Raw genomic sequence first — 11,200 nt, forward strand, 5'->3', positions numbered from 1 at the left:
GCCATGCTTCAGCCTCAACTTGTTCCACATGAGCACAACAGTTTTGCCAGTTTTCCTGGCTTACAGACGCCAGTGCTTCCGGCAGGAGCTTTTCCACTTCAGCCGAAGTGAAAGATTTATTGCGACTATGAATATTGCATAAGAATGCAATCTGCCAAGTGACACAAATGCTACCGTTTAAAAACCCATTGAAATGCATGCATGAAATAGCTGGAAAAATCCATGCACTTATTACATGCACAAACATGAGGTAAAACAAAAAATTATCTACACTGTGTTTAAAACTGCTCATTTACTGATAAACAGATGCGGTTTTTGAGGTTTAATGCCCCAAAGTAACTCAAGCGATGAGGCATGCCATGGTGAAGGGCTGCCATAACTTCGACCCTATGGGGTTGCTTAAAAAGACACTGAGGAGAAATTGAAATTGGCTTGTATAGACAGAATACCAGCTCCTGATTACAAAAACGCCACTCATACTGACAACAAAGCTCTTGTAACGTAGAAAAGAGCAAGAACCAAAATACAGGTATCGCCGCCACAGGCCAAACTCGCAGGTACAAGCGTGATGACGTCATAGGACAAAGCATTGTTGCTAGAACCAATGGTTGTAACAACTCTAGGACCCGAGAAGCCACAAATCACCGAGGCGCAGCCAATGCATGCGCAAATCTCATTGACGTCGCCAGATGGCGCCACGTGCCCGGCAGCTACGCGCGCGCCTGAAGCATCGGGACCAATCAGCGCCTGCTCACCGGCATTAGGCGGGCTCCCGGTATTCCGCTGGCGGTAACAAGGTACACGGTATGCTAAAGGTGTCTATTTGCGAGAACTTCGTTGACGACTTCTAGAACGAGATCCATCGTAACGCTGGCAAAACGCCAGTGCAAACGTAAGCGAAGCGACTGTAGCGACGGCCGCAATAGCCGATATGTGCCTTCAACGCGCGGCCGGCGGTAGCTTTCTTTTCGGGAAGTGTCTCCTGCGACCCGGTCGCAATAACGCAAGCGTTATTTTCACCCGTGACGTCGCATCCGGTTTAAAAAATGACGCCACGTCCGGCCATTTTTTTTTGTTGTTTTTGTCATGTTTGAGCCGAGCTACAGCCGAGCTGGCCGAGCCGAGCATTGCTTGCAGTAGGAGAATGGCCGGACGGTGGGAGCTACGCGCGCTCGTGTTGCCCGTGAGCAATTTCTCTGTTCTTCCTGTCTTTTGGTATGTATGTACTGTATGTATTGAGTGATTGCCCGTTATATGGCATTCGGCATTTCATTTTGAACTTCCTTGCGCCCGAATATTTTGTGTTTGCAGATCACCCAGGACTAGCACTGAGCCCGCTTGCCCGGCAGTGGACACAAAGGCCCTAAAGGTGAGACTCGTCTGTTTTATCCTGAGTTCTGCTCAAAAGCTCAGTGCAGTTCGACAGAAGAGAATATGCGCTGAGTATGTTTTTTGTACCTTTTGTCAGCCCGGCCCAACGTAACTTTTGGTTATGTAAAACAGGCATGGTTAGCCTGCGCCCGAAAAAAAGGCGGGAAACTTTTGACACCAGTCCAGTTGAACTAACCGTTTATGCGGTGAGTTTTGTGCGCGGTCTGATTTTTTGTGCCCCCGCTAATAGGAAAGTGTATAGATTACTGATTTAATGGTTCATTTTACAGTTGTGTTGCTGTTTATCCATACGAGCCGCTTTCCGAAACAGGGGCACTAATTGCGGCGAGATAAGCGATTACGCTTTGGTGTCTGCAGCGCGTAAACATGTTCTTTTAAATTTATTTCCATTTCAGAAAACGGCACTTGAAAAACCGAAATGTAGTTTACTTGTAGGCACGGACCTTCCCGATTCCTGCATCGAGTCCGGCGTTCTCTTGCTGGCGCAGAGGCTGAACAAAATGGGACGATAGAATGCGGAAGCAGCAAAGGCTTTAAGGCGCCACTAGGTGAGCTCTCCACCTCCTGTGAATTTTAAAACTAGTGCTGTGCCACCTGCACTGAGCATCAGTATTACACGGGGAAGGTGCTTGGACCCACGTAGCTAACTAGCATGGAGCGCATGAGGCTACTGGAAAAGCAAGCTTTCTTTTATTAAGAGCTTATTACAAGTGATACTGCAAAGAGGCCTTAAGAAGGGAAACATTGTGGACAAAGTGCTTGAGGTCCTTTGATATTTTGAAAGCTTGTGAGTTGCATAAAGCTCACAAGGCACTGTTGCAGTGTGTGACAGGTCATTGTGGTAATGATGATTATGCGGCCGGGTGAGTGGCAGTTTTTTGCCCTGGCTGTCAAGTAGAAAGAAAAAACAAAAAGAAAATGTGGGAACATTAACTCTTAATGTGGCTTTCACCTGCAGACCCCAGGTGAACAAAGCCTGCCCATATAGTGAACAAAGCAACTCGGCTGTTACGGATCTAGCAAATTATAATTTTGAAAGTGGGCCTCCTGCTGTGAAACCGGGAACGTTTGTGCCCCTAGAGACAAGCAGAGGCGAGAAGCCATAGGCAAATGTAGGTAGGACAGGTAGCTGAACGAGGGAGTAGTTCCCATATTTGAAGAACACATGGAAAGACAAGGACGAGGCGTTGTTTGTGTTGTTCCTTCTATGTTTGTCTCTTTTTTTTTCCCCCACAAGTTAAAAGTCGATATTTGTTGTAGTTTCACTTTTTGAGGCAGCCAAAAGATAGAGCACAGGGATGACTCACAGCATTAGTGTTTTCGTTTCGTTCCTACTGTTTTGTGTACTTGCACCTCTTGACCTCAAATGCGGCATTGTCATGATCTTACGTGGCGCTATGCTGATAAAGGATTTGTGCGGCACACCTATGGGTGTGTGGCGTTCAGGTTCAAGCACCAACGTAGGGCTTCCAGTGCAGCAGGAATTATGAGAGGAAAAAAAGCCTCAAAGATGGGGATGGGCAGTTTAGCTCTTCAGTTTGCTTTTTGTGAAAAATTCTGTGGCAGGAGGTTACATGTCAGCCCACCCCTTATGTAATGCTGCCTTTGGGCCATTGAGGTACAGATAAACTGATAAATAAAGAAAAAGTAGTTTCTGTTCAAACAGTATAATTTGCAGCTTTGGTGGAGGATTTTCTGTGGCCCCTTCAGGGAGTGTTTACCCAGAAATTGTAGTTATTCCTTAATGCCTCTTGGTCCGAAGAACCAAACAGTAATCAATTGCCCTCATGCCTCTTGATGAGGGAATCTGAGAGGTCGAAATGATAATTTACCATAGCTGTAAACAGTAATGGCTGGGTGTATCACCGGAGAGAACCGAGGTCATCTACTGGACTGAGTGGTAAGAATTTCGGGTTGGTTAAAGCACAGATGGCTTAACATCATATCGCCAGATCTTGCACTGTTGGCGTGTGTGATTGTTGCGGTGTGTGTGGCTGGTGAGCTGTCAACTTGGGTGTGACAAAAGTTGTAAGCTCAGCCAGACATGCCTGTGCTGTTTGAGCTCTGGGCAAGAGCTTTGAGCGAGGCCACTGCACTGTGTCCCTGCTGTACATTTGGCTTTTGTGGTGCTCCAACTTCCTCCTTCCCCCACCTTTGCTCGGAATGTCGCCATGGGAGTGAGAGAAATTGGTGTGATGTAATTAGAGCAGTGGCATGGCCATAAGATCCATCCGCACAGTACCACTTATAGGTTGTTTGCTGGTTTGGCACCGCGGTCAGGATTGAGGTGAGTTGTGAGTGGGCCACTGTGGAAAATGACATTAGAGCAGCAGCAAACATGGCACCAATGGTGGAGAGCAAACTTTGATCTCTGTGTTGCCATTGTTGTCAAAGTTATCTGTGAGGCCATCAAGGGCAGCACCTGTTCTGAATGCATCGCATAGCAGTAGATCAGAACTTCACTTTTACACTTGGGTCATGGGCCTCACTGCAGGAGGTGTATCAGTCAGTTCAGATTTCACATTGCGTCACATTGAAACGCATCAAATTCAGCAACCTTACTAGTCATAAGTACAGTGAAACCTCATTAAGGTGTACCTCGTAGCACTGCAGAAAAACTATGTGCAAAGCGGCAATATGCCCAAACTGAAAGCGGCCTGAATATACACTTACCTGATAAAAAATGATTCCTGATCAATTTTTTAAAATGTGCACACAAAACCTTTTAACTGCATAGCTACCGTTGAGCCTCGAATGTGGCTTGAGCAGGGTATGTAATCCGAAGGCAAAATAACCGCTGGTCCTTAAGGGTCCTTAAAGAAGGCAAGCATAGCAGGGGGCGGCAGAAAGGTACATGGGCGGATAAGATTAAGCAGTTTGCCGGGATACGGCCACAGCTGGCAAAGGACAGGGTTAATTGGAGAGACATGGGAGAGGCCTTTGCCCTGCAGTGGGCGTAGTCAGGCTGATGATGATGATGACACTGCCATCCTGCTGCAGAACATCTGCAAAGAGCCCTTCACAGGCAGCGTGGCTGTCAATACTGAGAGCTTCGCCCTGATGTGACACACTGCAGCTTATTTAATTTGGGAAGCACGCTATCCATGACAGCGTTGGTAATATGAGAACGCAATGAGAAGGGGCCGGACCACAGCTGCACAGTGGCGCAGATCAGCCGGCAACGCAGCAATGATAGGTGCGGCGCATGGAGGAAAACTGAAATCTGCTGCAGAAAGGCCAAGTCATGTGACAGCGATAAGCAGTAGCTATAGCAGTGGCACGTCTGCATGGCTAGGGTCGTGGCTGCTCGTACACCTGCACCTGCAAACAGGTTAGTGACGAGCCTCGGGTGTGGTGGGGACAGGCTGGCACCCCCCTTTCCTTACAATGGGAGGGAAGAGTTCTCTTTCCAGATGCGTCAAGCAGCTGCAAGTAGGCTAGGCATGTCAGCAACATGTCTTATTATGTCAGTGTGGCGTATGCGTTAAAGCACTCATGAACTTTCCTTTTAAATAATATGCATTTTAAAAAAACTGTGCAGCCAGTAGTTTTTTAAACTTTGGCATATACGTATCTTTACCTTCTCTCAGTATTGGTCACTGGCTACAAAGCTGGAAAACTGCTCCTATGGAATTTTGGCTTGCGACAAAGACTGCTCCAAAATGCTCGTGGCCATTCCCTCCTCTGCACATGCTGTGTGGTGGGTAATATTCATTTTTCCCATGGGCATTGTCACATATGGCAAGCTGGGTGGTGTGTATCGTTTGCGTAAGGACTTAAGGGCACTGAGAAATTCCCTAGGCAGCCGCTTGGCCACCCACTGATTTCAAGGTGATTGCACTCTGCTTTTCAATTAATGCTAAATCCTGACGTGATGGTGTCTGCAAATTTTTTTGCCACCTTCCCCCCCTCCCCCCTTTTTTTGTCTCCTTTTGTTATTTTTTTCTTGGATGTTGCAAGTGCTGTTTTATGCAAGAAGCTTGAATTAGGAGCTTCGAAAAATTTGATTGCTGGTCTGCACGTGATTGTCTCCATGTCCAGGTTTTGCGCCATTTCCTAATCCCTGGCATTTATTGGCACTTTCACTTCATTAAAAGTTTTGTGTGTGTGTGTGTGTGCTGGCACAAATTTTGGAAAGCTCTTTTTCTAGCGCTTGCAAGTTCTTTCTATATTTTCGTTTTTCATGGGGCTGGAGCTTCATGGCACATCCAGTCCATCAACTATTCCTTTGCATTTTCAGATACTTTGTCCCATTGCATTTGTGTAGTGTGGAGGAGCCGCCGCTGCTCTTAGGATGCTTTGTCTCCTTGCTTTCTTTCATAGCCTTCTCCGCAGTGCTCAAGTGCATTTGGGCAAAGTATCGAAAAATGATGACTAGCTTGGCTGGCATTTCCTCTTAGTCAATGAATGCACCATGCCGTCAGAATTTGACGAAATTATGGACATGTACACCGGGGAATCGTTTCAGAAAGTTATCCAGGATTTATATTGTGAAGAAATATAGTGTAACTTGCATAATTTTTGGGTTTGTTATGCGTCAGATTACACGAACCAAGAACAGAATAGCAAGGTTCTACTATATTTCTCTGAAGGGCTGTGATGGCTTTACAGGGTGTGTAGCAACCTTGAACCATCAGGGGAATTTTCTTTACCTGTAAAAATGAGTGAATTGGGAGGAATACGATCAAGAAAGTGGCCAAGTTGGAAAAAAGGACTGACTGAAATTAACGCAGTGGTCTGCCGCAAGTTTCAACGGTACTGTGAGTGCCCAGCGCACGGTCTGTTCACATTGGCGTGGCATATTTTTGCTTCTAACATGTATGAGGCATGGCAGCCTGTCTGTTTTGGGTGCCTTTTTCTTGTCGTCCATGATGTGAGCATTGTATATACTGTTTCATTCTGTACAGGTTCCCGGACTCGACAGTTAATTTGGGCTGGTGCATAGGGATAGACATAGCTGCATTCAAAAGTATTTTTTGTGGAATAAGCCGTAGTCGTAGCAATGTGCAGAGTTCATGCACTTTCAGTGTACTCATGCAAGGAGCCACGCCACCCTAGCGTGGCATCAAAATCAATCTGAAAATCTTGCTCTCAGGCCTCATCAATCTTGTGGGCCATTGCAGAAACAAGCAAATAGAGGCTAGTTTCTCTGCAGTTCGAGCTGTGATAAGGTCATAGGAAGCTGATATTTTTTATGGAAATCTCTTGGTGCTTGTCCCATGGCATTGCTGCTGTCGAAAGGGATGCCAGTGTGAGCACATGGTGCCTTCATTGGAAAGGCAGGAAACGGCAGTACTTTTCACTGATTTAAAAACCAATCTTTGAAAGCCTGAAATAATCTCTGGCAGTACAATGAGAAGTTTATGAATCCCCTGAAAGCATGCGGAGTGTTTCGTTTAGATAATTTTCCAGCATTTTCTCAAAGTGGTGCTCTTTGTTTCTTCTGTAAAAGCACATATGGCCACCACTCTTATGAACAATTAAAAGAGAGCAGAAACTTGTGAGCATAATTTTAAGAAATTTCCAAATCTAAGAGCCCAGATCACTGAGGCACTTTTCGTCTGGTGAGAAGGAAAACAGCTGCCAAAATTGCTGCAGAGATTCCGAATTGAAATGTGCCAGCATCTGTGGGCCCGTTATGGCTAGGGATTCCAGTGTGGTGAAACCCATATACAAAAGTTAAGCGGGCCATGTCCCGTCAAGAATGGTGCATCTGGGACAGCATTTCACGGTTGGATCTGTCTCTAGGTGTCACGAGGCAGCATGGAAGACGTAGTCTTGTCAAAGCTCTCAATCGCGTTGTGGCTTGAGCTGCTGTTCATTGATTTTTCGTGGAATCTTTTGTTTCTCAGCAGTGTGCCACATCACGTCATGCGCCTTTTCAGTGTGAACTGTGACAGGAGCATCTCCACTTGCCACCTTACAAATTCAAGCTGTCAGGTTTTTCCCTGCACACAGTTATGCTTTGGGCAAATTTTACCCTTCTACATGATTTCCTCTCATTCACTGAGATGCTTAGTAAGCATTAGGATGTGATAAATTATGAGAAGTAAAATATTGGTGTAGAATATTCCGTTTCATTGCTGCATTTTGAGGAAACATGTTTTTATTGTAATTGTAACTATCTGTATTGATATCTGAACTGCTCTAGAATATTCAGTTGCATTTGCTGTGAATTTTATTGCAGTTATCTGCTTCAAAATGAAAAAATTGATGTTGCCACGCACTTGGTAGAGAACATCAAATGCTGGGAAGAATGAAGAAAAGGGTAGCCACCTATAATAAAGAGATGGACTTCGTAAAAGGAGCTTTCTCAAACAGGGGAAGCAAATCTCTTTTCAATGCAGCTTTGGCAGCTTCATTAATTTTTTTCTGTGAATTGATCATGTATACTGTCCATTATTATCGCCACTATGTTTCTCGCTTCGGCCGTCGGGAATTCAAAATGAGTAGCTTGCTGGACACCCAGTTTTCATTTTCTTTGTTGAATGCTTCAGCTCGCCTAGATAGCATATTTAACTCAGGAATGCATTTAACGGCTACATTTTAGTCTTTTTGTCCGCAGATTTTTGTTATTCTATGCACACCGCAAGGAAACTCGACTATGTAAACCATGCGGAAAGATATTTGTTTGAGTGGGATTAGATTCTTATTTTATGTGCAATGTGGATAGCAGCAATGCACTGCACTGGGTGCATTTCATCCAATGCAAGCAGATGCTGCTTTCAGTGGGCATCTAGATCACGAGGGCTTATCCAAGCTGCAACGGGAACAGGAGCATTGCTGAGAACTAGGTCTAATTTCATACATAGCAAAGCGCAAGGAAAGCAAATATTTATTTTAAAAATGCATTGTACAAAACAAATTTTATCTGCTTGTGAATGCGCAATATACTCGCAAGATCACCAAAAAGACTCCCAGAAATTGTTGCACCCTTTTATCCTTTTGGAATGGGCAGAGTGTTCCAAAGCGGCCGCCGCGGTGGCTCAGTGGCTATGGTGCTCGGCTGCTGACCCAAAAGACGCGGGTTCGATCCCGGCCGCGGCAGCTGAATTTCTTTAGAGGAGAAATTCGAGGCCCGTGTACTGTGCGATGTCAGTGCACGTTAAAGAACCCCAGGTGGTCGAAATTTCCGGAGCCCTCCACTACGGCGTCTCTCATAGCCTTAGTCGCTTTGGGACGTTAAACCGCATAAACCAAACCAAACCAGAGTGTTCCAAAGCTAAATACAATGCTGAAATCACGTATTCGGACTGAGATCGTCCCAAGTGAGCTGCTTGGTTTCAGAACTCGACATTTCCCCTCACCCGCTTGGCTTTGCTAAGCATGTCATAGGACCGGCCGGCAATTCGAAAAGCCCTGCTATGCACAGCATGTGTACGAGAGCAGACGACGCAGCAGTCCCTTTGTCTACTTTTGGAGCCCGCGTGACCAGGGTTGATGCTCTTCCTTAGGAGTGACGTCATAACACACCCCGGCGCTCAGAAAGCGAAACCGCTCAGTATAAGTAGCACGGTAATAAATTATTTATAGTGCATATATGAATCGTGCAGCATGTGTCATGTATATGTGCCCTGGGGCCAACCAAAAAACACACCAACCAAAAATTTGTTGTCCCCCATTTTAAGATTTTGGGTTTAGTATATGGAGCTTTTGACCTCCTGTGTGCCAGTGTCGGAAGCTGCAAAAGGAAATGCGGCGTGTTGTGGGTTGGCCAAGCTTAACTGCCAAGACTTGAAACCTGATAATTTCATTCTCTTAATTAGTACTGGTCTGACCCAGTGAAAACCTTCGGTTGTTTGTCTTGACTATTTTCATTCTCTCTTGAGCTCTGTGCACACTTCTTTTTGAGTGTGGTTCTTCCAGCACATATTCAACAATGTTGCTTTTATCCTTTTTTTTTTTTTAGGTCTTTCAAATGTCCATGCACAAGGCCACTACAGGAGTGCGTAGGCTGCTGCGATAGTCTGTTGGGCGATGTTTAACAGTACCTTTTCCTGGGCTAGTTGGTGTGACATTGTGTTCACGAAAGTAAAAACAGCGCTAAATTCTACACAAACCACACAGACTGCAGCGCCCGTCTTGTCAGTCTCTCTGTGTGGTTTGTGTAGAATTTAGCACTGTTTTTACTTTCCTGAACACAATTGGGAGATGTTCTTATCTTTTTCTCTCTTGCATGCATTCCATTTTTTTGTGTGTGCATTTGTTTGTGGGTTTCTCCTGGTGGTTTATTAGTTGCATTTTACTTTTCTGAGCTTGCCCACTTTTGTTTTCTCTTTTCATGGCATCCAACCCTGCATATGGCTGACACTAGGGGAGGGACTGCAGCAACCGACCTTGCGTGACGCAGCATTCTCTGGTCCAAGGCACCTATTCATCGTTCCAGGCTACTGGCTCAAGAACATGCTCACAAGTCTGTACCTTGGCCTACAAGCAGAATGACAATATACCCATTGCTGCCAGAACTGCTGTGCCAAATAAAGTATTCCTACCAACGTGCCTTGTCGGTGATTAATGAAGCATATGAATAGATTACTAACAACTTGGTTAGCCCTATAGAAAAATCATGTTACAAAACAGTCGGTTGAGACCGTACCCAGCCTCCACATTGTTTCCTCTGCAGAGCCGCATATTGCCTTTCTGTTTATGCCCCTGCAGCAGAAAATGTTGCACAAAGTTAATGAGGAAAAGAAATTTCACTGACAAGCTGCTCTGAGACTACTGCTAGAAGGGTACTGAAGCCCCGTGAAAATGTAGATCAGGTAATGAATGCTCGTGGGTGCTGCACGTGTACTTTCGATGCATAGGAGGGGCCAGTTTCAACTTTCTTTTACAGGTAGGTAGCATCTTTTCTGATTGCACCATCCCTTGATGTGGGATGCTTCTGCCTATACCACCACCTCATTCAGCACTGACAGTGCTAGGAAAGCTCTTGCTGAATATTGTCATCTGGGTGCTTTTAACTGAATGGTCTTTGTAGGTATTTCAAAAAGGCTAGGCAACCATCCTAGCACTACTGGGGTTCCAACCCACTGCAAACTAGGCAGATTCTGTAGCGCTTGGCTCTCGCTGGCAGTTAGTGAAATTGGTATCTCCCTAAACTGCACTCTGAAAGAGCATAAAGAAAACTCTTCCACGGTAATTCATGCCATGCAACATGACATGGAAAACATCACGTGGCTAGTTCATCCATTGTTTTCAGGTTCAAGACATCTGCCAATTTCTATACGGTAGCTTCAGTCTGTTGCAAACTACATTTCTCTTGAAGGCAATTTTTGAGCAGGAATTGGGTTTCACCCAGTTTTCATGGTGATGCTTTGGGTGCACAAACTGGGTAATGTTGGTCTTTACCTGTTAACAAAGGGCCCTAAAAGTTTAAAATGATATTTGGTAAATTCGATTTACAGTCTTCTCTTACCGTTTCTGACCTATCTTTCCTCAAACAGAACAGTGGCTGATTGAATTCGCATCACTTGTTAATGTCAGATTTATTTTTTTTCTTGCTCTAACCCTTCTTAGCTGCTAAGGGCCATTATTGCCCGAGAGGTATGTAGGGTGTGTACTGTACACACACGGAAATCGCTTCATTCAAATCTGCGGTATTTACGAAAAGGTACTTCGGTCCCGTCAAAATCTCGTATTTCAGTGCGACAAAACTGCCGGCAGTACACGCTTATTCAACGGCCGTCCAGTTTACCTGTCCTGGCCGATGATGAAGCATGGCAGTGCAGCGTGCTGCACGCGGCCATCGTGTTTTCGACAGCCCCCGGACCGATAGTCTATGAAAGGCCATTACATGCACTATGCG

The 11,200-nt window shown here is 45.3% G+C and overlaps 1 long non-coding RNA gene across 3 annotated transcripts; it reads left to right on the top strand.

Moving 5' to 3' along the window:
* Positions 1-1,114: 1,114 nt before the first annotated feature.
* Positions 1,115-9,887, top strand: LOC149333386 (uncharacterized). 3 transcript variants are annotated; one of them, XR_016285303.1, is made up of 4 exons: positions 1,115-1,215; positions 1,312-1,369; positions 1,788-1,940; positions 9,707-9,887. It is a non-coding gene; the product is annotated as an uncharacterized LOC149333386 (long non-coding RNA). The 3 variants fall into 3 exon arrangements; XR_016285302.1 differs by having other exon boundaries at positions 1,828-1,940; XR_016285304.1 differs by lacking the exon at positions 9,707-9,887 and adding an exon at positions 6,004-6,159.
* Positions 9,888-11,200: the final 1,313 nt, after the last annotated feature.

This window comes from Amblyomma mixtum, chromosome 8 (genome assembly GCF_055824585.1).
Source record: "Amblyomma mixtum isolate Tamu chromosome 8, ASM5582458v1, whole genome shotgun sequence".
NCBI lineage: Eukaryota > Metazoa > Arthropoda > Arachnida > Ixodida > Ixodidae > Amblyomma > Amblyomma mixtum.